Source organism: Periplaneta americana, chromosome 7 (assembly GCF_040183065.1).
Source record: "Periplaneta americana isolate PAMFEO1 chromosome 7, P.americana_PAMFEO1_priV1, whole genome shotgun sequence".
Taxonomy (NCBI): Eukaryota; Metazoa; Arthropoda; class Insecta; order Blattodea; family Blattidae; genus Periplaneta; species Periplaneta americana.
The window spans coordinates 16,439,188-16,466,955 of record NC_091123.1 but is presented as its reverse complement, the minus strand read 5'-3'; positions in this window follow the sequence as shown (position 1 = coordinate 16,466,955).

Genomic DNA, 27,768 nt, shown 5'->3' with positions numbered 1-27,768 from the left:
TAGTTCTAGTAAACTTATATTAAATTAATTCTCATCATTTTAACCAACTGGTTATCTCCACTTAATTATAGACTAATCCTTTACATATTGCATATAGACTGGATTGAATTAAATCAGCTCATAAATTAAGTTATTACTTTGTCTTATAGGTTTTATCTCAATTTAAATAAACACGTACTAGTCGTTAAAACTTAACTGAGGAATATTGCTGGAGAATTTTTTAAGTGTATTGTAAATATTCATAATTTTAATATGTATGTAACTATTGTATTGATTAAGGCTGGTTGAGTGGAAGAGAAGGCCTTATGGCCTTAACTGTGCCAGCGAAAATAAAACATTTTATTTATTCTATTCTATTCACTTAGAAGTATCCTCCTACTCGTCATGTCACATTTTTCATACTGCTGGGTGGTGATTAAAGATATTCAAAATATTAACTGTAAACGCTTTGAATCAGTGTATTAACTTTGAGGTATCAATTTCTCTATTTGATCTGTAGCTCTTCATTTAAACTGGTCTCCTGTAAAAAGTTGCGTTTTTAGTTCATGTTTCTTCCGTCTTTTGAGCGACGAATATTTAGAGCTCTACTTGGTTTGAGGTATGTAATCTATATTTATTTCTACGCACTGGGCAACAAAAAAAAAATTTTTTTTAATGTTTCTTGCACTTCATGAGTCAATTCATACTAATTTTTGGTTGAGAAAAACGAATATGACAATGAAAAATTTTTCTTAGCTTTAGTTTCTGTGATACACAATAGGTGGAAGTATTTCAGTTTAACGGATTAAGAGAAAATGATACATTTTAATTGCATATGCCAACAACATTGAAAGCACATTTACATTTTTTTTTAATGGCAGTTACATTCTATGAGTTCTAAATTTATGGAAGAATACCTGGCAGGTGGTTGGGTCTGAAGAGAATCATGTGTGGCTTCATGAGATCGTCGCCTTTTAGCTTGCCCCTTGTAAGTGAGTTTCGGAGCATCCCTACGCAAAGACCAGCAGTAATCCACAAGCATTATTTCATTCCAACGGCCCTGATATCTTTGTTCCATAACATAAATATCGTGATGGAACCTTCCTCCGTGTTCATCACTGAAAGCTCCACAACTAGGAGGCAAAAAGTCTAGGTGGGAGTGAAAAAAAAATGGATTTTAAGGGTCATGTTGCATCTGAGTTGATAGTATTTTTGCAGGAGCACTGTCACCAACTGAGTGTAGTTATCATCTCTTTTGTTGCCTAAAAATCCATGAATAACTCCCAAACTTCCTTTCCTTTACCCTCCAAAACTTGGTCAAATGCAGGATTCTTTACCAAGTTCTCGAATTTGTGACCCGACAAAAATACCTTCCTTAACTTTGGCATCACTTAATTTCGGAAATTTCTCTCTTACGTACTTAAAGGCCTGTCCTTCTTGGTTCATACCTGTGACAAAATTTTTTATCAAACCCAGCTTAATATGCAGGGATGGAAGAAGAATATCTTTTGGGTCCACGAGAGGCTCGGCAACGACATTTTTCTCGCTAGGGTTAAGATTTCTTGCAGGCCAGTCTGCTTGAATATAATGTGATTTCCTATCTCTGCTGTCCCACATACATAAAAAGCAGCAATATTTTGTGTACCCCAGTTGCATTCCTAAGAGTACAGCAATAGATCACCACAGATTTTTCACTTGTGTTCATGATATTTGATTGAGTCGAAGAGAGCTGTCATATTTGCATAAGTCTCCTTCATGTGAACTCCATGACCAACAGGAATAGAAGGAAGACGGTTGCCATTGTGAAGTAATACAGCTTTCAAACTAAGCTTGGAGGAGTCTATGAATAGCCTCCATTCTGTTGGATCATGGTTCAAATTCAAACATTTCATCAAGCCATTAATGTCGCAGCAAACAAGATAGTTTTTCTTAAATAAAATATAAAAAAAAAGGGGAAGCAGATCCCTGTGACGTTGTCTGTACTATGAGACCCTGACATCACATTCGAGAAGATTCCATTGCTGTAGTCTAGACCCTAGAATTTCTGCCTTCTCCTTTGACAGGTCAAGGTCTCTAATGAGATCACTCAATTCCGCTTGAATCAGTCTGTGCGGTTTATCATCTTTTTTCCTCAAAATCAGGGTCATGGGATGTGGAAGCCTTGTTGGGTTCTTCTTCTTGTTCCACACTGTCTTCATTTTCTACTTCAAACACACAATTTTCGTGGCATTTTTACAAATTTTACACTTTAAAAACACTTCCAAACCAGAAATTCTACCTTAATTAGAGCAGAAATAATATGAAATTCACAGTCACAGCAAAAATATCTATGTTTGTAACTTACAAACAGCTGAAGAACTTTTGTGTTTTGTTATTTGACAGGTGTGCCAACTCACAAAACAAAATTTCCCCCATATTTCCCCCAAACTGAAAATGTTGACTCTAAAAACTGAAATGTCACTTTATCTCCAAAGCAAGAGCTAATCTGTCATTTTTATGGTGATTTTTGAATTCAGCAGGTGAAAATACATAAGATTTAGCTATTTTTGAGCAAGAAACATTTTCATTGTTGACCAGTGAAATATTACAAACCGGTAACGAAATTAATTACGCGTGACTTGATTTTATAAGCAATTTCGAAAACCAATAAACCACTAATGTTAAGTGTAATCAGAAATGTGGAAATTAATATATATTTTAGATAAAATATTTAATTGTCGGTGTTCCATTGTTTTCTAGTTTCCATTAAATCACACAAATGAAAACTGATGTAAAATATGGTTACTTTACAAGGAGTTATGCGAATATTTTGAAATAAATTTATTCTTCTGCCATGTTTGCTCTGAATAATATGACTAAAGTTTACTCTATTTAATATCACAGAATTAATTTGAATAATTGAGATTAATACATTTTTAGTTGTGCAGCAGAAAATTAAAAATGCTCTTTCAGTAGTTTTGTTTCGTGTAATTATTTACTTCTATGCATATTGTCTGTGTTAATTAAATTGCCTCTGAAACATTTGGATTTCATTTGGATTAAATTCTGAACTGAATTACTGCGTGCATTCTAAAGATAATATAATTTTTAATTTCGAAATGTTATGACACATTGCGTATATTTTATTCTCTGTTTTAAATAGAAGAAATAAATTTACTAAAACGTTAAATAAAATATGTTATTAATTAAATACCTTCATTATTTTTGTGTCATGTTCTATTTCCATTAAATACTTTTAAATCCATATTATTTCATTATAGAACGACAATATGCCATTTTAAATGTTTGTAACTTACATCGCCAAAAGAGGATAAGGATCTTAATACATAACAGGCAGAGTTCAATTATGGAGTAGTATGTTTTTAGACAACCATTCCTAAGATGATGAATTTTTAATGCTAGCCAAACAAGAGAGAATTAAAAATTATACTGTAGCGTGCAAAAAGTACTTTTAACACTAGTGCGAAAAGTATGCTCAGCACTGACTTTCAACTGTTTGCACCGATCGTCAATTGTTTCCCACCAGATGTCGTACTGCAGCAATCACAATCGATCAATAAAACAGTTGAAAGAATACCAGATCTACTTTAAAAAATTGTTGTTTTTAGTTAAGAAATGTATACATTGCTTCAAGAGTTAATTTATTGAAAACTATATTAAACAGTTAAGAATTGAATACTATTAAAAAAAAACTAGCAGGAATCTGGGCTTGAAACTTGGATCTTTCCGTCTAATGCTCTATCGTTGAGCAATGCCACTGACTGTTTTTAATGTAATGAAGTTTCACTATTACAATAAAAGGGAATACAGCAGTGGATAAGTTGTTTTTATACCAACACCGACAAAAGACTGTCTAAAAAATGTGTGCGAGACATGTGAAAAATGATTTTATTTTGCTCGTAGGGTTGCTCCAGTCGGCCTGCGGACGCTTTCAAAACATCCTTACTCAAAAAATAAAATTCCATTTTCAACACTTGTATCATAAATAATTATTACGTGTTTTCTAATTTAAGTAGGCCTTAATTATCCAATTCTAAAGCAAGAAAATTGATTAATATATATTGTTTAAAATCAATTTTCTTGTATTTAATCTAATATTCTAGGAAAACTCAACATTATTATGTGAACTAAATTACAGTGAAGTGAAATAATGACACTACAAGAAATATCAATTTTTAGTTTTTATCTTATAAATGCTTTTTCCCAGAATTTGTAATTTGTTGGGCGGGCGCTAGGGATTGGTAAATTTGGAACATTAAGAAAAAAAGTGCAGTTTGGTACAGTTTGGTACATTTTGTATGAGCTGTGGCACATTTTATTTTTGGTCAGTGGCGAGACAGGTGTGATGATAGCTTTCGTAGTCGACTAAAGATTTGTTTTGAAGTGGAGGAAAGAGGAGCATTTAACAAATGTTATTTAAAAAAAAATAAGGATCTGTTGGCATTGACGTAAATTGCACTGTCTACGCAATGTTTGCAAATAAATCATATTTCTGGACATGCAGAAATTCCTCCATATTTCTATGCTCATTTCGTATAGTACATTTTGCTCCACCTTATATTTCTGTTTTACTTATACCTGCTTGTCTGAAAGGTATTTGTTATTGTTTGGTCTTATACATGCATAACTGTATATATTGTTCACTTTACTCTCTTTGTCCATATATAGTATTTGTTTTCCAACCATATCTCTCAGATAGCCAGAAATTACAGAGAACTTGTTTGGGGAAAAAGCACTTTTGAGTAGAAATCCACTACTTGTTGTTTCTACCCCCAGGTAGTTGTCTTGCATTACCTATTCTGTTATGTTATTGTTCATTGAAAGTTTACTGAATGTATATTTAACACAAATATAAACATAATAGAGGACTTAAAGAAAATATGCAAGTACTCAAGAAAATTATATACTGCGTACATCAATAAATAATATGAAAAGAATCTATAATAATAATAATAATAATAATAATAATAATAATAATAATAATAATCCGTGGCGCTACAGCCCGTGAAGGGCCTAGACCGACCAGCCGGCTGCTGGCCTCACACCCACATGCCGAAGCAGAGGTGGACGATCATCCAACCAGAATGGAGGTATCGTGTGGTTAGCACGATGATCCTCCCAGCCATTATAGCTGGTATTCGCAACCGGATTTCGCCACCTATCGTAGCTCCCCAAGTGCATCACGATGCTGGGTGGGCACCGGTCCCATACACTGGCCGAAATTTCATGAGAAAATTTCTTCCCCCCTGAAGACTCGAACCAGCGCGCATTCCGTAACGTGAGTCCTAGGCGGGATGCCTTAGACCGCGACGCCACGCGCGGGACGAAAAGAATCTATACTAATAATACATCTGTAACCAAAATGTTTCTGGTACTTTCTGCTTTTTAAAAAAATAATTGGTGTCAACATGTGTAATTAACCAGCCTGAGACCAAAAATCGCATTTTTGAAATTTTTGTTTCTATGTCTGTCTGTCTGGATGTTTGTTACCTTTTCACACGATAATGGCTGAACCGATTTCTATGAAAATTGGAATATAAATGAAGTCCGTTCTAACTTAGATTTTAGGCTCTATGTCATTTAAAATATTTTATTTAAAGGGGGATTATAAGGGGGCCTGAATTAAATAAATCGAAATGTCTCGCTTTTTATTCATTTTCATGAAAAATGTTACATAACAAAAGTTTCTTTCAACATGATTTCCGATAAGTTTTATTCTATGCAAAATTTTTATAGGACTGATATTTAAATTAAGAATTAAGTATATACTTTTATATTGAATTGATTTGTGTTAGCCGACTTTTATAGATTATATAAATTGTCATTCAGACCTATCATAAAGTAGAATTAGAATATACATTTTAAATCACTTAATTATGTATCATGTTTAGTCAATATTTCTTTATAGTCTATGTAAGCTGCTTAATCTATGATTCTATGTTGAAGTATTACTATTAATACGAGTATTACTACTGTTGTTATGTTCTATTGTATTTTCACTTCTGGTAGTGTGGAAGAAAAGACCTCTTGCCTTAACTGTAATACTTACTTACTTACTTACTTACTTACTTACAAATGGCTTTTAAGGAACCCGAAGGTTCATTGCCGCCCTCACATAAGCCTGCCATCGATCCCTATCCTGTGCAAGATTAATCCAGTCTCTATCATCATACCCCACCTCCCTCAAATCCATTTTAATATTATCCTCCCATCTACGTCTCGGCCTCCCCAAAGATCTTTTTCCCTCCGATCTCCCAACTAACACTCTATATGCATTTCTGGATTCGCCCATACGTGCTACATGCCCTGCCCATCTCAAACGTCTGGATTTTAAGTTCCTAATTATGTCAGGTGAAGAATACAATGCGTGCAGTTCTGTGTTGTGTAACTTTCTCCATTCTCCTGTAACTTCATCCCGCTTAGCCCCAAATATTTTCCTAAGAACCTTATTCTCAAACACCTTTAACCTATGTTCCTCTCTCAGAGTGAGAGTCCAAGTTTCACAACCATACAGAACAACCGGTAATATAACTGTTTTATAAATTCTAACTTTCAGATTTTTGGACAGCAGACTGGATGATAAGAGCTTCTCAACCGAATAATAACACGCATTTCCCATATTTATTCTGCGTTTAATTTCCTCCCGAGTGTCATTTATATTTGTTACTGTTGCTCCCAGATATTTGAATTTTTCCACCTCTTCGAAGGATGAATCTCCAATTTTTATATTTCCATTTCGTACAATATTCTGGTCACGAGACATAATCATATACTTTGTCTTTTCGGGATTTACTTCCAAGCCCATCGCTCTACTTGCTTCAAGTAAAATTTCCGTGTTTTCCCTAATCGTTTGTGTATTTTCTCCTAACATATTCACGTCATCCGCATAGACAAGAAGCTGATGTAACCCGTTCAATTCCAAACCCTGCCTGTTATCCTGAACTGTCCTAATGACATATTCTAGCGCGAAGTTAAAAAGTAAAGGTGATAGTGCATCTCCCTGCTTTAGCCCGCAGTGAATTGGAAACGCATCAGATAGAAACTGACCTATACGGACTCTGCTGTATGTTTCACTGAGACACATTTTAATTAATCGAACTAGTTTCTTGGGAATACCAAATTCAATAAGAATATCATATAATACTTCCCTCTTAACCGAGTCATATGCCTTTTTGAAATCTATGAATAACTGATGTACTGTACCCTTATACTCCCATTTTTTCTCCATTATCTGTCGAATACAAAAAATCTGATCAATTGTCGATCTATTACGCCGAAAACCGCACTGATGATCCCCAATAATTTCATCTACGTACGGAGTTAATCTTCTCAAAAGAATATTGGACAAAATTTTGTACGACGTCAACAAAAGTGATATTCCTCGAAAGTTACCACAGTTGGTTTTGTCCCCCTTTTTAAAAATAGGTACAACCTGTAATAGAATAAATAAATAAAATATTTTAAAAATGAATGAATGGATGAATGAATGAACGAATAAATAAATATAAATAAATAAATATTAATAAATGAATACTTACTTACTTACTTACAAATGGCTTTTAAGGAACCCGAAGGTTCATTGCCGCCCTCACATAAGCCCGCCATCGGTCCCTATCCTGTGCAAGATTAAGCCAGTCTCTATCATCATACCCCACCTCCCTCAAATCCATTTTAATATTATCCTCCCATCTACGTCTCGGCCTCCCTAAAGGTCTTTTTCCCTCCGGTCTCCCAACTAACACTCTATATGCATTTCTGGATTCGCCCATACGTGCTACATGCCCTGCCCATCTCAAACGTCTGGATTTCAAGTTCCTAATTATGTCAGGTGAAGAATACAATGCGTGCAGTTCTGTGTTGTGTAACTTTCTCCATTCTCCTGTAACTTCATCCCGCTTAGCCCCAAATATTTTCCTAAGCACCTTATTCTCAAAAACCCTTAACCTATGTTCCTCTCTCAGAGTGAGAGTCCAAGTTTCACAGCCATATAGAAGAACCGGTAATATAACTGTTTTATAAATTCTAACTTTCAGATTTTTGGACAGCAGACTGGATGATAAGAGCTTCTCAACCGAATAATAACACGCATTTCCCATATTTATTCTGCGTTTAATTTCCTCCCGAGTGTCATTTATATTTGTTACTGTTGCTCCAAGATATTTGAATTTTTCCACCTCTTCGAAGGATAAATCTCCAATATTTATATTTCCATTTCGTACAATATTCCCGTCACGAGACATAATCATATACTTTGTCTTTTCGGGATTTACTTCCAAACCGATCGCTTTACTTGCTTCAAGTAAAATTTCCGTGTTTTCCCTAACCGTTTGTGTATTTTCTCCTAACATATTCACGTCATCTGCATAGACAAGAAGCTGATGTAGCCCGTTCAATTCCAAACCCTGCCTGTTATCCTGAACTTTCCTAATGGCATATTCTAAAGCGAAGTTGATACGTTAGAATTTAACACAAGAAAGTCTTATCATACATATTCCGAAGTGATACAGTGTTAAAAGTTGTGTAATCAAGATGTATAAATAAATAAGTAAAAAATAAATAAATCAAAATAAATAAGTAAATAAATAAATGAATAAATAAGTAAATAAATACACACGTAAATAAGTAAATATGTATATAAGTAAATATATATAAGTAAATATGTAAATAAATAAATAAATAAAGTACAGTAACTAAATAAATAAATAAAGTAAATAAATAAATGAAGTAAATAGCTAAAGAAAGTAAGTAAATAAATAAATGAAGTAAGTAACTAAACAAATAAAGTAACTAAAAAAATAAATTAAATAAATAAAAATACTCATGTTCGACTACCTTCTCTACAATTCGGACTGTCACTAATTCAGATTGTACTTTCCCCCTCTTAATCCGAATTGGTGAGATTCTACTATATATGAAAATTATAGGAAAAGATAAATAAACGGATGAAAAAAGGAAGGAATTGAAGTAAAAGATAAAGGAAAGAAGCAAATGAAAAATAACATAATCAATCCATTTCTAATCCTAATGACCGCATTAAATACCTTGGTATTAATTTTAATGATGAAATCGTTTTTGATAAATGTGCAGTTTTTACCACATTCAGTAAAAATATCTCTAAACTCTGTCTCTCCCCTTTATTAAAACCTGATCAGAAGGTAACGATTATGAATCAATATCTCTGGCCCACTCTTACTTATCCCTTACAGTGTGCCCCACTCTACCAAATCAAAACCAAATTTCTTAATGATTTAGATAAAGTTACCAGCAGATCATGCAAATAGCTTATTGGTCTTCCTCATGACTGCCCAGACGGAATGCTTTACTCCCCTAAAAAATATCGTGGTCTTTCGTTAATGAAAGCATCTTGGGAAGCTTATGTGCAACACATAAATATCTGTAATACTCTTCTTCGTGTTGATGACTCCCATCTCCACAATGTTAGGGACCTTGTAAGTGAAAAAGCTTCTGCTCTGTCAAAATTGAATATCACAGCTATTGATGCTATCAACTGGTCAGGTCGTAAAATTCGTAAACACTTAAGAAATGACGCATTCCAAACTTGGACAAACCATACCTTGCGTGGTAAAGGGGTTATTGTTTATAGTGATCTCCCCAAGGCTAACTCATGGGTAAGCAATCGAAAGGGCCTATATTCCTCAGAATGGACCAATGCTTTAAAAATGTCAAGCAATATTTCGGCGGTTCGTGCAATACCGGGCAGAACTCTAAGCACAACCCGCTGCCATCATCCAGACTGTAGCGAGCTTGAAACACTTGGACACGTGCTTGGACAATGCCCCAAAGGCGAGCTGCTGATCAATGCTAGACATCATCGTGTACGACATGCTTTGGCGATATCGTTAAAAACTTTAAATTGGGAGATTCATGAGGAAGTACATTGTGTATCATCAGATGGTTCTTTTAGACGGGCAGACATTATTGCTATCAACGGACGCTTAAAACGGGCTCTTGTTCTTGACCCTACTGTCCGTTTCGAAAGAAACCTAAATCAGGCCACCGAGGTTGATATTGAGAAGAAGTCCATATATGAACCTTGTCTGCCGTATCTTTCTCAAAAGTACAACGCACCTCTTAAACAATGGTCTGTCATTGGTTTGCTGTTTGGCAGTAGAGGTTCTATTACAAAATTCACGTGGAATTATCTTAAGAAACTTCACATTCCTTTTGATTCCGTAATGTCTATTCTTATAAATATTATCAAGGATTCTCTTCAAATATTACATCATCATCTCTATTTTAATTAATCCACTTATATTTGCCTTCAACAATTAACTTTCTTTTTTCTTTAATGTATCACATCCCATTATTATACATGTTTATTGTATTCAGGACCCTTGTGGTCACTCAAAATTCTTTGAGCTGATGTCTATAATTTAGAAATTTATAAAGCTAAATACAAATTAAGAAATAAAGAATAAGTTAAAAAAATTACGAAGTTAACCAGGAAGAAATAAAGGGAATATAAACAGAAATTAGTAAGAGGGGGAAAAAATCTTCGCAAGACATCCATATAGGCTTGGGAATAGCTCATATGAAGTACTGTAATTGTGATGATGATCGAAGTACATACAGAATGTTAGAAGTATACTCGTAGTCTGAGGAAATCAATGAATTTCCGGTTGTTAGAATATCTTAGTGTGAACTGTACTGTATGACTTGAGTCCTTCCCCATATATCCTCCCAGAGAAAGACGTCCGCGTCGCGTCGATGGTGCCAGAAACAGGTCCCGAGAACAGAATGGCTTCTTTTCTAAGGAAAGACATAACTCACTTAAAGACAAGACACTGCGTTCTCAGATTAGCTGACCCCGATCCAATGCAGGGTTGCATCCATTCAAGTCGGTGTGAACACCCCTCTTTGGACTCAGAATAAAGAAAAATTTGTCCCTTGCTGTGGTGGCGTTTCCAGTGAACCCTTGTTCGAAACCCTCCATGAAGTGGAAATCTGTATTCCTTGCGTTGAGACTGTGTGTTAGTTGTCTTGTGATTTTACTGTGTTGTCTTAATCGGAGACAATGTGCCATGTTGACAACATGATCAGAGAGCAATAGTATTTATGGCAATCTTTCTTGTTATACTAAGAGGCGTTTTAAGTTTCAGTGTCTAGCGATAGTGAGACTTTATAGTTGAAGCACGCGTCCGGAAATAGTGTTGTCAGTCATCTATTACTTAAGGGTAGAGGATGGTATTTTTGATGAAAAATTACTAAATTAAAAAAAAAATCTTTAAAACACTCTGTGATATGTGTGGATAGCCATTTTTAAATTTACTGCATTATGGATTTTTAAATCACTCGCCCACTTTTATTGTTGTTTCCGGTAAATTAAATTTAAAAAAATATATATTTTTTTCTTTAAATACCCTTTGATATCTGTGGAATGCATTGCATAACAATTTGTGGGTACTTGTACCCTTATCGGATGTTGAGACGTCATTTTTAAACTTCCTGCGCTATGGATTTTTAAATCACACGCCCGCTTTTATCGATTTCCAGTAACTTCATTTTTTTTTTTTGCTACATTGCCAAACAAAATGAATATAATTTCTGAACTATTAAAGATACATGCATGAAATTTAGAACACACATTCTTTAGACTATTAGGAAACTTTTCTCTGTAACAGAATTTTATTAATTGATTTCATTTTAAAAATACGTCCGTTTGTTTGCAAGAAAGGAAATCAGAAAATTGTTACTAAATTTTAATTGTTTATATTACAAACGTAGGGACTAATATCAAAATTCTGTTACAGACAGTTTTTTAGAACATACTTTTGCAAATACATTGCAAAAACTGTTTGAATCTATATTTAAAAACGATTTAGATATATCGGTTTTAATATAATCCTGCATTGGGTATTTTTTTTTTTTCAAATTTGGCCCCCAAATTTTTTTTCAAATTATTCTTATTTGGTTGAATTGCCACAGCTATGAGCTCTCTACATACAAAAAATTAATAATTTACACCAAATAGGAAAAAAGTTAAAAAAAAAATACCATCCTCTCTCCTTAAAGTGGTTTATTAAGAATCAAAGTATGAAAATAGGTTTAAACCATTAAAAGTCGTATAAAAATGATTATGCAAACTTATTTGTTGGAACCGAGAGATCAAATGCGATGTAAGAACGTTAATAAAATGTGTATTTCAGATGTATTACACTTTTACTAGTCCGCGTCACCGTTTTTGGCGTGTGAAATAAGTAATGGAAACGTTAAGTGCGAGTGTTTTACATTTTCCGCAGTCAGTCTGACAACTGTGTTTGGCAAATGGCTGATGTGACGTGTATAGGAAGTGATACCATTCTCAGCTGCAATAGCAACATGCTCACAAACTGGGCACATACTGTATATCTAGGACAAACGCCAAAAACGCTGGCGCCAGCTGTACGTCATACAAATTTTGACCAATAAAACGGTAATGACTGTAATGAGATAAGGGAAAACCCCGTAAAAATCTTAAACAGGTAACTTGTCCCAACCAGAGCTTTTACGGTCAGAAATGTTAACCGTTACTCACAGCGGTGTACTAGACCTTCTTAAGCGTTAGGTCTACAGTACGTTATGAAAAAAACTTATAAATACTGAGCAAGATAATTTTTGGGGAAAAAAAACTTCAATTTTTCCAGCCACAAAACAAATTGCAGTTTTGTTTAAACATTAATCTAGTCCAGTCATGTCAATTGATGCTCACAGGCGCAAGCGCGCGCTTTAGAGCTCAGGAGAGCCTGAGCGCTTTACAGCGGAAAGGAAAGAGACAGACGAAAGAGGTAATATATGCCGCTTGTTCGAGCTATATTCAGGGATGGCCAGCACTGATTCAATAGATAAAGGGAAGAGAACTAATTAAAACTGTATCCATGTTAATTTTTAGATTTGTCTGAGAAGTATAAGTACATTATAAAAATGTAAGTTTAATTTCAATGCTCATTTTTCACAAGTTTGTTTTTTTTATTGAAAATGAATATTTTCTCAACTTTTTTTATACAAAAGTCAAATTTTCAGATATAGACTATTTATTTAGTAGCCTTACAGGTACTGAAACAATGTTTTCGTAAATCTAATATACCGTAAATACGTATTACTGAAGATAGTGTATTACAAATTTCGAAAATATTCGCATCGAAAATGTTTGTAAGGAATTGAAGTAACAAAGCAATTATTGTTAAATTATAAGCAAAAGATATGTGCCCATGTGTTGTAAAAATGTCAAATCTATAGCTGCAGCAGGTTTCGAGAAAAGAATTTAATATTCTGATGATAGGAAGTTGCTCACCAATATCACCTTAAAAGCATAATGCGGTAAGAGTTTTGTTATGGAATATTAATTACACTTAAAACATACACAGTACCTAGGTAACTTTTGCTTTGTACTGTAATATTGTTTTGATTAGTTCATAGATTACTTTCATAAGGCTAAAATCATGTCATACTCAATCCCTTTTTTTGGGATATCATTTTCATTATGAATGACGTGTTTCATCCATTTAGTACAGTATAATAAAATTGTACTACTATGGAATTTATGTGAATATTCCTTCTTAACTCTTTATTATGTTATTAACGTTTAAAATACTACTATACTATTAAGACATCAGTGTTAGTGCTTTTGTTTTAAAGACAATATAGATAATATCAAACAGAAAGAAACCATATAAAAATATCGACATAAAATGTCACGTTCCGTTTGAAGTTTGTGTACCACTGTTTTCTTAATCCAACAGGCTGCTCATTTCTCCTTCCATACCTAGCGCTTGATGCCCGCACACGACGTCAAGGTCAGAAAAATGCGCTTGTTTTGACATCACTGATGTAGTGTATCATTATTACCATGGAATGGGTATTACTGCATTCGTTCGATTGCTGCTTGTCTTTTGTTTTTAATATCAGTCTCAGGAAGACTTGATCAGTTAGTCTTACATTTAACACATGTTTCAAGTGTATGTTTTCTTTTATTGCAATATACAGGGACATCATTTTATTTTTACTAACATTTTTAATATTAACCTGTCTATACCTTTAGAGAACCGGAAACACCGCTTGCTCCCCCCTCCAAGACTGGAGTTCGATGATACTGGCGTAAAACACAAATCACTCTACTAGGTATAGGAAGGAAGAAAAGTAGTTCATCCATTTACGTAAACTAGGAAATATCGCGATTTTGAGTTTTAATTTTCATTAGGTTTTTCTTTAATGAAAGTACAGTACTGTATTAAGAATAAATGTTTTTACTCACGAAGTGAGTTATCCATGCGAACGTATTCATTGTGCGGTGTATATTATATTGTCTTCAGCACATTAGCGTACAATATAGAGAAAGAAGTTAAATTGAAAAATAATCATAATATGAATATTTAAACACAATTTTGAAAATGGTGGCCGTTCATTTCGATACAGGCTTCAGTTCTTTTGTGCATATTATCGCACTATAGACTATTGCATCTAATTCCAATTGCCAGTTTCGTCCTTCGTACTAGTAACTCATGTTGAAATAATTCTGTACCTACTCTACGTACTGTAAATTCAATCTTCATTTCTGCCCGACCCGAAAATGTAAAATTACTCACACATGCTATCTACTGTCCGTCCAAGTGGTTATGCCGCAGGATTGTAGAAAGGGAGGAAATCACGTGACAGTTAATTACTTAACGAGGCCCTTTTATTTAAGTTAAATTGAACAGCTGTATAATATTACGTAAACGCCCAATTCCTAAGAGAAATTAATGTTTTCAGAAAAGAGCTAAGACAGCCTGCTTTTACAGAGGGGCGAGCAGAAGCAGGTGGGGGAAATCGGGATGCGACGTAGGCAAACGGACAGTACCTGTGCGAAAATATGATTCAATATTGAAAGCTCTTTCGTCACTGGAAAACGCGAACATATTTCTGGAACGTACTATATTCAGTAACTCTACTGCTTACTATCTGCGGTCTTGGCTCTGTGTGGAGTTGGAACTTCATTAGTAGAAGGGGTGGGAGTGAAGTACATTGAAAAACTCAGATACAATAAAAATTGAAGTAAAAATAAAATGATGTCCCTGTATAATATTGTTTTGAAATCCGAACTTAACTTTTGGGACACAGTGTTATTTCAAAACTCCATTTCCTGGGGGATTATAATTTAATATTACTTCATGATATCTTGCTCTCTCTGTCAGTTCAGTCTGCTCTTAACATTTGTTTACAAATTCTGCAGTCTTATTTCCTGCATATGTTTAATTCAATTTCAGTGCTTTCAGTTGTTACATCGTCTCATTCTTTTTCTCTTAGGAAGCCTCATCTCATCTGCTTGTACTATGCGCATCTCATTTTTATGTACTTTTCATGTTTCTGGACTGCATTATAATGAATATTCTCTATACTGGTACCATTGTAAAATTTTAATAGTGAACCTTTTCAGTTTTCTGTGTCAGCGCTCTTCTTACAGCTCTGCAAATAATATTACAACATATTGCAGATTTCAATCACATGATATATTGCTCCGCAATTCAGAAACTACATATTACTAGAGATGAGAAATAACTTATAAAAAAAAACACACACATATCAGGACTTATGTCTTCTTCTTCTTTGGCACTACGGCCCTTGTAGTCTAGCCTTGGCCTCCCTTAGGATCTTGGTCCATTCCTGTCGAACCAGAGCCTTCTGCCTCCATCTTCTCACACCTAGAGTCCTTAAATCATCCTCCACTCCATCCAACCATCTTAGTTTCTGTCTGCCAATATTGCGCCTGCCTTCTGGTTTTGTGTTTAGAATCTTTTTTGGTATTTTCTGATCATTCATCCTGATTACATATCCTAACCATTCCAACCTACGGGCTTTGATTTCAGCAACAATATCTGGACATTTATATTGAGTTTTCAGTTCTGTATTACATCTAATTCTCCACTGCCCATTCTCATATTTAGGACCATAGATTTTCCTTAGAATTTTTCTTAGAATTTTTCTTTCCCATGTCATCAGTTGTTGTTCCATTTTCTTCGACAGAGTCCAAGTTTCACTGCCATAAAGCACAATTGGTCTTACGACTGTTTTATATAATGTAAGTTTTGCTTTTTTACTTATGCATCTTGCTCTCAAAGTTTTGTTAAGGGCTCAGGACTTACGTGCAAATGCTTATTTATATCGAAACTTCTTCTTCTTCTTCTTCTTCTTCATCTTCTTCACTTCAAGGATTAGGCGAATCGCCTGTTCCGAATTCACAATGATTCCCTTCATCTCTTCCTAGGTTTTCCCACATCCCTTAGTTCTCTTGGTTTATATTGATATGCTACTTTGGACAATCTTGTTTCTTCCATTCTCTGGACATGCTGTTCCCAACCGATGCGGTGTTGTTGAATTCTATCATTTATTGAGTATATTTCTAATTCTCTTCTAATTTCCTCATGTCTTATGTGGTCTAATTTTGTGCAACCTTTTGTCCTTCTTAGAAAGTTCATTTCTACACTTTATATTCCACTCGAGTTCTTCTTATTTATTACCCAGGACTCGCTACCATACAGAAGCATCGGTACCGCCATTGCCTTGTAAAACTTCAATCTTGTATCTTTCCTTGTTTTCTGTCTTAATGTTCTATGAATGGTGTCACATATAATTTGTAATTTTGATAATTTGTTATCAATATCATATCCTGTTCCATAGCCAGAAGACAGTTCACAACCTAGATACTGTAATTAAAATTTGAAACTTGTGATAGAGATATATTTTCTAATATTATTTTCGACCTAATGGGCAATTTTCCTAAAAAGGCCAATATTTTTGTCTTTTCTGTAGAAATTTTAAAATCGTACTCTTTACTTATTTCATTTAAACTGTACATCTTAATGAAACTAAGCATTTACATGTTTCATGTAAAATTATTAAGATGATTGGCATATTTTGACATTAAGAGCATATTTCATGCATATTTTTATTATTTCTTGTAGCGAGAAATGTTTTCTAGTTTTTTTAAAATAAATTTTGTCGATGTTTAATGTTATGTTTTATTTAACGACGCCCACAACTGCCTAGGTTATATCAGCGTCGCCGATGTGCCGGAATTTTGTCCCGCAGGAGTTTTTACATGCTATTGTCGGACCATCGGATCTGTGCGTCTTCAGCGCTGTCGTCGTTCTTGGAAAAGTTAACGCCTCTACTCACACCATTCCACCAGCTTTCCTCCAACCACGTCAAACAGCAGGCCTTGCAAAATAGGATGTTGCCAAACCTCCGTCAAACAGTGTCGTATCTCATGAATTTTGTTTATTAATAATGTGAAGCTAATTATTCATTATTCATAATTTAATTTAAGTATATCTAATGACGCTGATTGACTTCTACGATTATTTGCAGATAATTATATGATTACGGTGGATATTTGTTGGCTAAATGGAAATTACGTGAAGGAAGTCGATTTCGTTTTAAAGATTAATTTTGTAAGAAATGCTTCTAGTTTATTTTATTAATATTTTTTATGAATTATAAAAAATAACATTTTGTAAATTAAAAAAAAATTAAACAGAATAAATGACATATTTCATAAAATGAATGCATAGAAATGTTTCTCCATGTCTTGTGAATGTAATCAAACAAAAAGCAAACTTAAAAATTGAGATCTTGTACTAAATTCTTGTGTTTAAAAATATTTCTAAAAAGAATAGGAAAAAAAATAAAAAATAGAAAGCCAAAAATATTTGGGAGTTCAAAATTTGAATTTTGTTAGTCCTTCACATAGTAAATGTCCTCTCAAAATTTGGTTGAGAAAATGATTAGGAAAAGAAATTATCCCCTTAATAATATTTTTTTTAACCGAGCGGGCTAGCGGCGTGGTAGAGGGCTGGCCTCGCATTCGGGAGGTCCGGGGTTTGATCCCATGGGCCGGCAATCCTAACTGAGGTTTTTCATAGTTTCCTCAGTTATTTCCAGGCAAATACCGGGATTGTACCTCTTGAAAGTCCGGCCATGGACGGCGATCCTTCCCTTAATCCTTTCATATGTGTCTGAGTGAATGCTGTGTAATGTCTTAAATGTTTGTGTTGTATCGGAGGTGGCCCTGGCATTGAGCTGATCCCTCATCCGGGGAGGCCCTCCATGTCCTTGTGTGGTCAAAAAAGTATGTATGTGATCCATAGACTAATTCCTCTCCCGACAGGTCGCGGCCCTGTAAGGCCCGGGTGGCGTCGGTCGTGTAAATGTACCTAGAAGGGAGAGGTAAAAACTGAGAGAAAGAAAGAAAGAAAGAAAGAAAGAAAGAAAGAAAGAAAGAAAATAATATTTTTTTCATCACTCCTTGCTACATTATTTATGTTGAGTTGACAACACTGGACTGCCAGTGCAAATAAACTGTCCCGAAAGAAGGCTCAAAATTGTGAATAATGGGTAGAGAAAGGGAGAGAGATAGGAAAGAGAGAGATAGGAATGCAGGGAGAGAAATGAATTACCGAGGCTGAAAAGGAATTAGGGTTCAGTTCGCATATCTTACGGGGGCACAGATCCGATGGTCCGACAATAATAAATATACAGACATGAGCCTGTCGCTTTCAAGCACACATTAATACCATCGACCTGGCTCGGGATCGAACTCGCAACCTCGGGCATAGAAGGCCAGCGCTATACCAACAGCGCCAACTAGGCCCGACAATTTTGTCGAGAAAACTCGTAGTCAGCTGAAGTAAAGAATGAAGATCTAAAGAAGACGAGAGAAATTAGTGAAGTGCTTCACAGATACGATAGTGATACGGACGTTAATCCTACCGTGTTACCGGATTATAACTTTTGTCCCCTCAATTCATGTGGTGTAGAAAGAACTTCTCCTATGCACGAGGTTATGTTTACTGGCAGGAGAAAGAAGTTGGATCCTGAAAACATGGAAGAGAATATTGTGCCATAAAGTTTGATACAGGCATGAAGGAAAATTAATTGAAGAGGTTAATTTCATATGGTCCTAAGTCTAATTTTTTTTAATTTTAACTGAATGTAGCTTAAGTTACCTCAATTTAGGAGGCTAGCCAATTGGATGTGAAATGTTTCTAATGTTTCTATCCGATATGCCCTAATTTTCTGGGGAAATGGAACCAAAATTGGAAGCGTCTTGATTTTACAAAAGAAAGCCATCAGAATTTTATGTAAATCAAACTATCTGGAACATTGTCGGCCACTTTTCAGACAGGTTGCAGCCGCCAAATTACTCTTCAAGGAACGACCACTCATATAAATTGAGGGAAAGAAGACATAGGACGGACACTGGAAAGTTTTCTTTTCTCAATCGTACTATCAGGGACTGGAATGCTTTACCTGCAGACTTACTAAAGGCTTTACCAGCAACCAAAAATGTATTTAAAAATATGCTTAAGGACTTCAATAATAGACGGTAATTATACACAGTATTTAAAGGGTGTAAATGATATGTTGTTATTGAAGTGTTGTATCAGTGAAGAATTATGTTGTGTCAGTGAAGTGTGTTGTGTAAGTGAAACGTGTTCCTGTAAGGGAAGCTTTATAGTTTATAGTGGCAGTGCAAAGTATTTGAACAGTGAAATGTTTTTGAAGTGTCAGTGAAATCAGGATAGAATCAGTGAAATGTATCGTAGTTCCAGTGCAATGAGTGAGTTGACAGCGAAATGAGTGTAGTGTTGAAAGGTACTTGTGCAGATATGAACATACCATACTCGTGGGTTTTAGTTCGAACTTAGGTTTAAGATACAAATTAGATTTACTTTAAATGTTATTTTAAGTGATCGTGCTTCATTTAATTTAGGATGTTCCCTGTTATTATTATTATTATTATTATTATTATTATTATTATTATTATTAATTATTGTTAGTATTAATTATTAGTATTATTATTAATTGTATTTTTAATTAATACGTTTATTATTGTCATTATTGAGTGTAATTAGTTACCACTGCCACCGGGTATATACCCATTGCCGTGTGAATAAATACATACATACAGTCACGGATTTTAACAATCATAAATTTGTATATATATGATCTAGTACTTTACACTCGACAAAATACCGACAATTACTCATTAGTGGCCAATATACAAGATCGTGAAATTAGAAATAGTGAAGATAATTTGTAGAAACAAAAGCCGCCCTAAATAAGGGTTCGAAAGATCGGCCTACTAATCAATTCATAAAGAATAATAAGTAAACAAAACAATTTTGTGACACTTGGAAAGAAAAAGAAAAAAAACATTAAGATAAGAAAACGTTAGAAATCATTTACAAATTAATATTCCATATTGTAGATTACCCAAGAGCAACACAAACTTTTTAATTATGGCGATGAAATTATATAATAAGCTCCCCAGTGAATATTATAAGTTACCAATCGAAACTAGATTTTGCAATTGGTTATTAAATAATCCTTTTTATTCTGTTGCTGAGTTTTTTCAACACAAATTTGTATGAAATTGTATTTTAATAAATAAGTTTAATTGCAATTTAGTTAGTTTTCTTTAATTTAAAAGTTTCAAATTATTTCATGTTTTAATTCTATTATTTAAATTTTACTGTGTTTTATAAAATGTATTTATATGTTCTTTTAATGTATTCTGACGAAGCCTCAAACTGTATGTCTAGTGGCCAAATAAATTGAATTGAATTGAGATGTGGTCCGATTGGCCCTGAAGGCTTAAAATGGGGAAGGGCATGAATTTTACTTACCGAGGGTGATAAGGAAAGTATGACTTTGGCTTACAAGTTAGAAACTGGTTAGGAGTGGGGCATGATTGGCGTCCTCAGTATAGTCAAAATAATATACGGTGAGATGCCAAGAATGAAAAATGGCTGGTACTTTATTATTACCAACTTTGAAACTAAAGCACTAAATGGTAATCTAATAAATAAATTTTCATGTTTTTAAAAAGTTGTTTTTCTTCGTGTAACTAAAATAACACATTATTGATATTATTTATTAGGCCTATTACTATTATTATTATTATTAGTATTATTATTATTACTATTACTATTATTATTGTATATGATTATGTCTCGTGACCAGAATATTGTACGAAATGGAACTATAAAAATTGGGGATTTATCCTTCGAAGAGGTGGAAAAATTCAAATATCTTGGAGCAACAGTAACAAATATAAATGACACTCGGGAGGAAATTAAACGCAGAATAAATATGGGAAATGCCTGTTATTATTCGGTTGAGAAGCTTTTATCATCTAGTCCGCTGTCAAAAAATCTGAAAGTTAGAATTTATGAAACAGTCACACAAACTTACGGCCGCTGTTCCTAGCAGTGAAGTAAACAGTACAGAGTACAGTGTGTTTCAGAAATATGTTGCATTTTCTATAGAAGAAAGAGCTTATATTATTGAAATTTATTTTCACATAGGTACAGTGTGTAGCATAACTGAATTTATCTGTGTGGGCTGAGCACAAGTGAAGTGAATATGGTATGGTACTTAACAGCATTATTTGAACAAAAGTTTTGTTTTACTGTTTGTAGGTATGAAAGACGATGATGGAAACTGGAATTACATTATAACCGAAAGTGAACAACAGTTTTTTTTCCTGATTATATCATTACGGAATACTTCTGTAGAAATGTCATTAATCTGGTAAATAAGTTTAGAGCAACAGTGTGTACAGAAAGGAAGAAAAGTGTAAGATGGCCAACAAAGATGACAGAAGATGCTGTAGAAGATGCTAAAGAAAGGATGCAGCGAAGTCCTAATAAGTCGGTCAAGAAGTTAGCTGTAGAAATTGTTTTTTTTTTTTTTTTTTTTTTTACGGAAGTGCTCACAAAATTCTCAGGAATAAATTAGGTTAGTAATATGCTGAATAAAGTAAATGTTACATAATGAATATAACCGCCTGAAGAATTGAGTTTGTGAAAAAAAAAATGTTACTACTCTACTGTTTTTTGATAAAATACCGTAAAAGTAATGATCAAACCGAAAATCGTAATAGGCCTACTGTATTTCCCTGTAACATAAATGGCTACACTACATTTCTCTCCTCCTATAGCTAGTAAAATGATTTGTTTACATATTGCACTAGTAACACCAAACTCCTGTAATGGAAGGGGGTAACAGTGTTTCCGAGTATAGCCAGGTTAATGTTAAAAATGTTGGTAAAAATAAAGTGATGTCCCTGTATCTTTACTGATGCGATCTATCACGCATTGGCTTTCGTTTGTGACATTTAATATCCACATTGTATCTTTTTATCGGTTTTATCATCTGACTATATACTGTAGTCAGCACTCTCAGAAGTATTAATCTGTTATTCCAACATAAAATATTGTGTCCATTTTCGGAAACGGGAGGTAGATAGAATTTATAGTATGAAAGAAATAACTGAAGCAGGTTTATATTCCTTCGCCAATTCCTGGTAACTTATTTGGTCAACTTTGTTTGTTTGTATGGTCTGCCGAGGCAAGGTTTTGGCATCCAGCATATGCTGAATATTTGTTCTTTATCATTACCACACGATCGGCATTTATGATTTATTAATATGTACTGTACACTTTATTTGCAAGATCTAGTTAAAATGATTTCGAATTGCAGAAACAATGAGATAATTGATAGCCGTCCCAACCAGGGTTTAAAAATCGAGTCGGAGCGTGAACTTGCTTATGTCTGTGGAAACACCGGAGCACGCAACGAGTCTAGTGGAGCGCTCCGCTCCGTTTAGTCGCTGACAACGCTGAATGAATTCTAAATTAATATTTATGTTTAATTGAATTATTATTTTTTTAACGATGTAGAAACCCTAGTTACGTAGGCTGTCATTGTATCATTAAAAATTTATTGAAAATATAACAAACAATTTATAACACAAATAACATTTTACAACGAATATAAATTATGGTTAATTATGGAAATCGATGACGTCGGTGCAGTGAAGGATATCATCTCCAGGGTGCTGTCAGGAACTTTTAATTTCCGGAAGAATTCTAGCACCAATCATAATTCATATAACATCCCATGTCTTGATATATTTGGTCCCCAAATCACTGCAGCATGGCAGATAAATTGCTCATTTTTCTTTCCAGACTTCTTCAGATGTTCCTATCTGTTCTGAAAACGGACTGTGGTATCTAGAATGAGTTCACAATTTTTTTTTTTGCCTATAACAATGACATCCGCTCTTCGAGTTGATCCATCAGCGGAAAGGCACCCAATTTCCTCGTGCATCTTACGTATATCAGCCCGACGAATTTCATTCGGAATCATTGAGTGAATTTTATTATGATGGTCAATTTTTACTAATTTTCCCTTCCGGCAAAAACCCAGTACAAGGGCTAATGTACAATATAATATAATATAATATAATATAATATAATATAATATAATATAATATAATATAATATAATATAATATAATATAACATTATATCATATTATATTATAGCCTACATATATATGTGGTGTTCTGCCAAATCGCAGTTCTTTCACTGCAAACCCAGCATTCTACAATCTTTCCTATTTTCTGCCTTCCACATATGTTTGCAGATTTTCTTGGGAAGGATAAATGCGGTAGCTTCCCGTTGCTTTCCGCACACCACTCTCTCTTTCGCATCTTAAAAGATCCCGGGGGCCCCAGCGTGGAGGTGAGGAGAGTGAATTTGACTAATTAGGCCTTCCGGACTTCACCGAAATTCACCGCAAAAGTTAAATATCAGAGACCGGGAAATCTCAATTAATTAGCCTTTGCCCCCCAATAATATATTAAGGATGCTTAATTCAACACATTATGGAAATATTTAATCTGTAGAATATATTTTTGGGTTTAAATTATGCAAAAGATGTAGGTAATCGCCAAAATAAATCGAGTTTAACTCTTAAATTGGCAAAAGTTCATTTCTCGCACTAGTTTATTAAACCGTGTCGGACTGTAAAGAAAACAACTATCGCAATGTCCATATTTTATATACAACAATATACCCCTGCCAATAAGTGGATCCGGAATCACAAGGGTCTTTCCTGTAGTGAGTGGAGGGAAGCGATCAAGATGAATGCTAACGTATCAGCTGTGCGTAGTGTACCTGGCAGGTCTTCGGGCAGTAACCTCTGTCGACATTGCGACAGGGAGGTTGAAACCCTTGCCCATGTCCTGGGGACCTGTCCACACGGTGAACTTCTACGAAATACGCGGCATCATACAATAAGAACAATAATAGCAACTGCCTTAAGGAACAAAGGTTATTCAGTATATGAAGAAGTACACGGCATATCCAGTGAGGGCAGTAATCGAAGAATCGACATAATTGCATTTAAACCTCCCTCTCTTGAAGCTTACATCATAGACCCTACTGTGACAGCGTATTCCGAATCTCACCGGTCCGGTGGCATCAATGACGTCACGTTGCAACGAAAATAAGGAATAAAACTGCTGGAAGAATCGATGCTGTCATGGCGATTGTGTAAGTGGTTATCTGTGCTACGCTAGCAAAATTTTGCGAAATTTCCGTACTGCCATCTCGTTCAAATAAAAGAGATCATAAACAACTTATTTCTTGAACCGGTAGTAATAACTGGTCCGTTGACATGTTCGCTCATAAGCCATTAACATATTGTTTTTACGTTGTACTCATTACAAACAATACAGCAGAACTAAAGCAGAACACACCGCCATGACACAACAGTGCACGATGCCATTCGTCTGCTAATTCCCGCCCTATACAAGAACCAATCAGATTCACTGATAGCGGCTGATGGAGCCTGCCACCACCTCTGCAAGTTGATGGCACCGGTGCGACATCGGTGGAGCATCAATGACGTCATCGGTGGAATTCGGAACACTGTGATGCCATCGGATTGCTCACCGGTGAGATTCGGAATACGCTCTGAGATTCGAATCGCACGAACACCAGCCAGAAGAAGTACACGAGGAAAAAGGAATATATATGAACCTTCAATCAGTTTTTATAAGGACAAATACCATCTGGAATCCATCGTCATTACGGGACTAATGATAGGAGCCCGTGGGACCATACCCCGGTTCCTAGTCGACTTCTGTAAATCTTTTGGCCTGCATAAAAATATTTTAAGAGATCTAACAATTGCAGCACTCAAAGGCTCAATAGCTATTTTCAGGAATCATACATATGGACCATGACTAATTCGCATCTCCTTGAGGTTACTTCGTTTAATATCAAGTGTTTCAATATAATTCAAATTGTTTATTTTTCACTCTAATAACAATGTATCACTAAGCCTCAAGACATTTACTCAATTGTATCATGGTTCTCTTTGTCGATGGCAACCTGCAGTGGTTACAGGAAGAAATTAAATTATTATTGTAGAATTATTGTGAAATTTTAATTTTCCTACCAATTTTTTTCTATTGTTCTATTAAAATTATAGCATATAGCCTATTAACCTGTTGTATCCTATAGGATACTTTGCGAATTTAAGGGTTAAAAGGGTCTGTGCATTCAAAAGGTTGTGAACCTCTGAAAGGGGCAATAAAATTATGAGCAGTCTTTAGATCTTATAAGTTCAGTGTTCAGACCACTAGTCGTGTTTTCTGGATTCTCAGTATAAATATATTGGACTTTAAAGTTGAGATGCGGAGTTCAAAATCTTTTCTGCAAGGTCGTGCGTATTTGCTTGCTTTCCGCACAGAACCAATACGCGGTAAGTGTGAAATACCATATTCAGTATTCCCAACGTAACACACATAACAATTTCCCTCTTCTTACCGCTTAAGCGCGGCATATTATTTTTAGAGACGTTTAACATAGTAATAATTATAAATTGGAAACTTACCACTGCAATTTCAACTAAATTGCAATGTTAATTATTGTTTTTAAATATTTGCAAAAATTAAGTAAAGTCTACTACTCCACGAAACTTATTGCATTCCTGATACAAGTAACATTAAGGAAGCCGTGAAAAAATCAACGAGATTCCAGATGCCGATGTTATTACTGCAATATGTTATATAAATAATATTGTTAAAATATTAAAATGAAAAATAAATCATTACATAACCTTACCGTTTGTTTTAAGTTCGCATTTATGGACTGGGGGGGAAAAAAAAAGACAGACGTAAATCACGGCCTGCTGGAGTATAGTAAACACAGAAAACATTTTACAGAAACAATGTTAAAGAAAGATATTTTGGTGTTCCGAAGTTGGCGTCATTAAACAGAAACCAACATGGAGATTTCATTGCAACTAATTAGAAATTCGTCTTTCAGGTATGTAATAAACGATCTTCGCACAAAATAATGTACGATACACGAGCGGTATGTTTGTTTTCATGTTCTCGGAAATTAAAAAAGCTCAACTACGTTTCGCTTTTTCAATCTTTTCCTCGACCATGAAAACGTCAACATACCGCTCTTGTAACTTATATTACTATTTTGTGACATAGCATTGATGTTGGATACCCCTGTTGCCCATTGCTATACTTGCATGTTATGCTGAATTGGACTCGAAACGAAATAAGAGCGAGAAGCAATTCCTTTCCTGCAGTGGGGTGACAAATTGGCTACTGAGGAGAGCTCAGCGGCTGCCGGGGTCGAACCCCAGATCCAGTCACGTTCCACCTAAAGTATCACTCTGCACAAAAAAGAAGTGTTTTACGACCAGATACATTCCAGATGATTTTAATAATTTATCTGCCCTCTTCACTTCAGGAACTAGAGTTCCCCACACAAATTTCACACAAAATGCTATGAAAATTCTTAATATTGAATTACATTGATCGATACGGATTCAAAAGGCTCAGAATTTGATCCCTAACACTTACAATCTTCGTTATTTATGGTAAATTCTCTCATCCTCGGTGGACTAGTTATTACGGAGTATTTGGAAACATTAAAATAGTAATATACGTTACAAGAGCGATATGTTGACGTTTTCATGGTCGAGGAAAAGATTGAAAAAGCGAAACGTAGTTGAGCTTTTTTAATTTCCGAGAACATGAAAACAAACATACCGCTAGTGTATCGTACATTATTTTGTGCGAGCATCGTTTATTACATACCTGAAAGAGGAATTTCTAATTAGTTGCAATGAAATCTCCATGTTGGTTTCTGTTTAATGACGCCAACTTCGGAAAACCAAAATATTTTTCTTTAACATTGTTGCTGTAAAATGTTTTCTGTGTTTACTATACTCCAGCAGGCCGTGATATACGTCTGTCTTTTTTTCCCCCCAGTCTATAAATGCGAACTTAAAACAAACGGTAAGGTTATGTGATGATTTATTTTTCATTTTAATTTTTTAACAATATTATTTATATAACAATTGCAGTAATAACATCGGCATCTGGAATCTCGTTGATTTTTTCACGGCTTCCTTAATGTTACTTGTATCAGGAATGCAATAAGTTTCGCGGAGTAGTAGACTTTACTTAATTTTTGCAAATATTTAAAAACAATAATTAACATTGCAATTTAGGTGAAATTGCAGTGGTAAGTTTCCAATTTATAATTATTACTATGTTAAACGTCTCTAAAAATAATATGTTAAAAGCCTAAAGCAATAAAATGAATGTCGCGCTTAAGCGGTAAGAAGAGGGAAATTGTTATGTGTGTTACGTTGGGAATACTGAATGTGGTATTTCACACTTACCGCGTATTGGTTCTGTGCGGAAAACAAGCAAATACGCACGATCTCGCACAAAAAAACTTCTTTTCTTATCCCAATGACGTAGTTTACCGTTTATCAAATTGTTCGCAACTTTTAGAAGTAGCTCATTATATCACATGTGAAATAATTCATTGATTAGAAAAAAAAACATGTTATTTATATCCGACGGTAACTTAGCAACAAAGGAATTTTTACATCACGGTAGGGCTTTAAACAATTATATCTACGA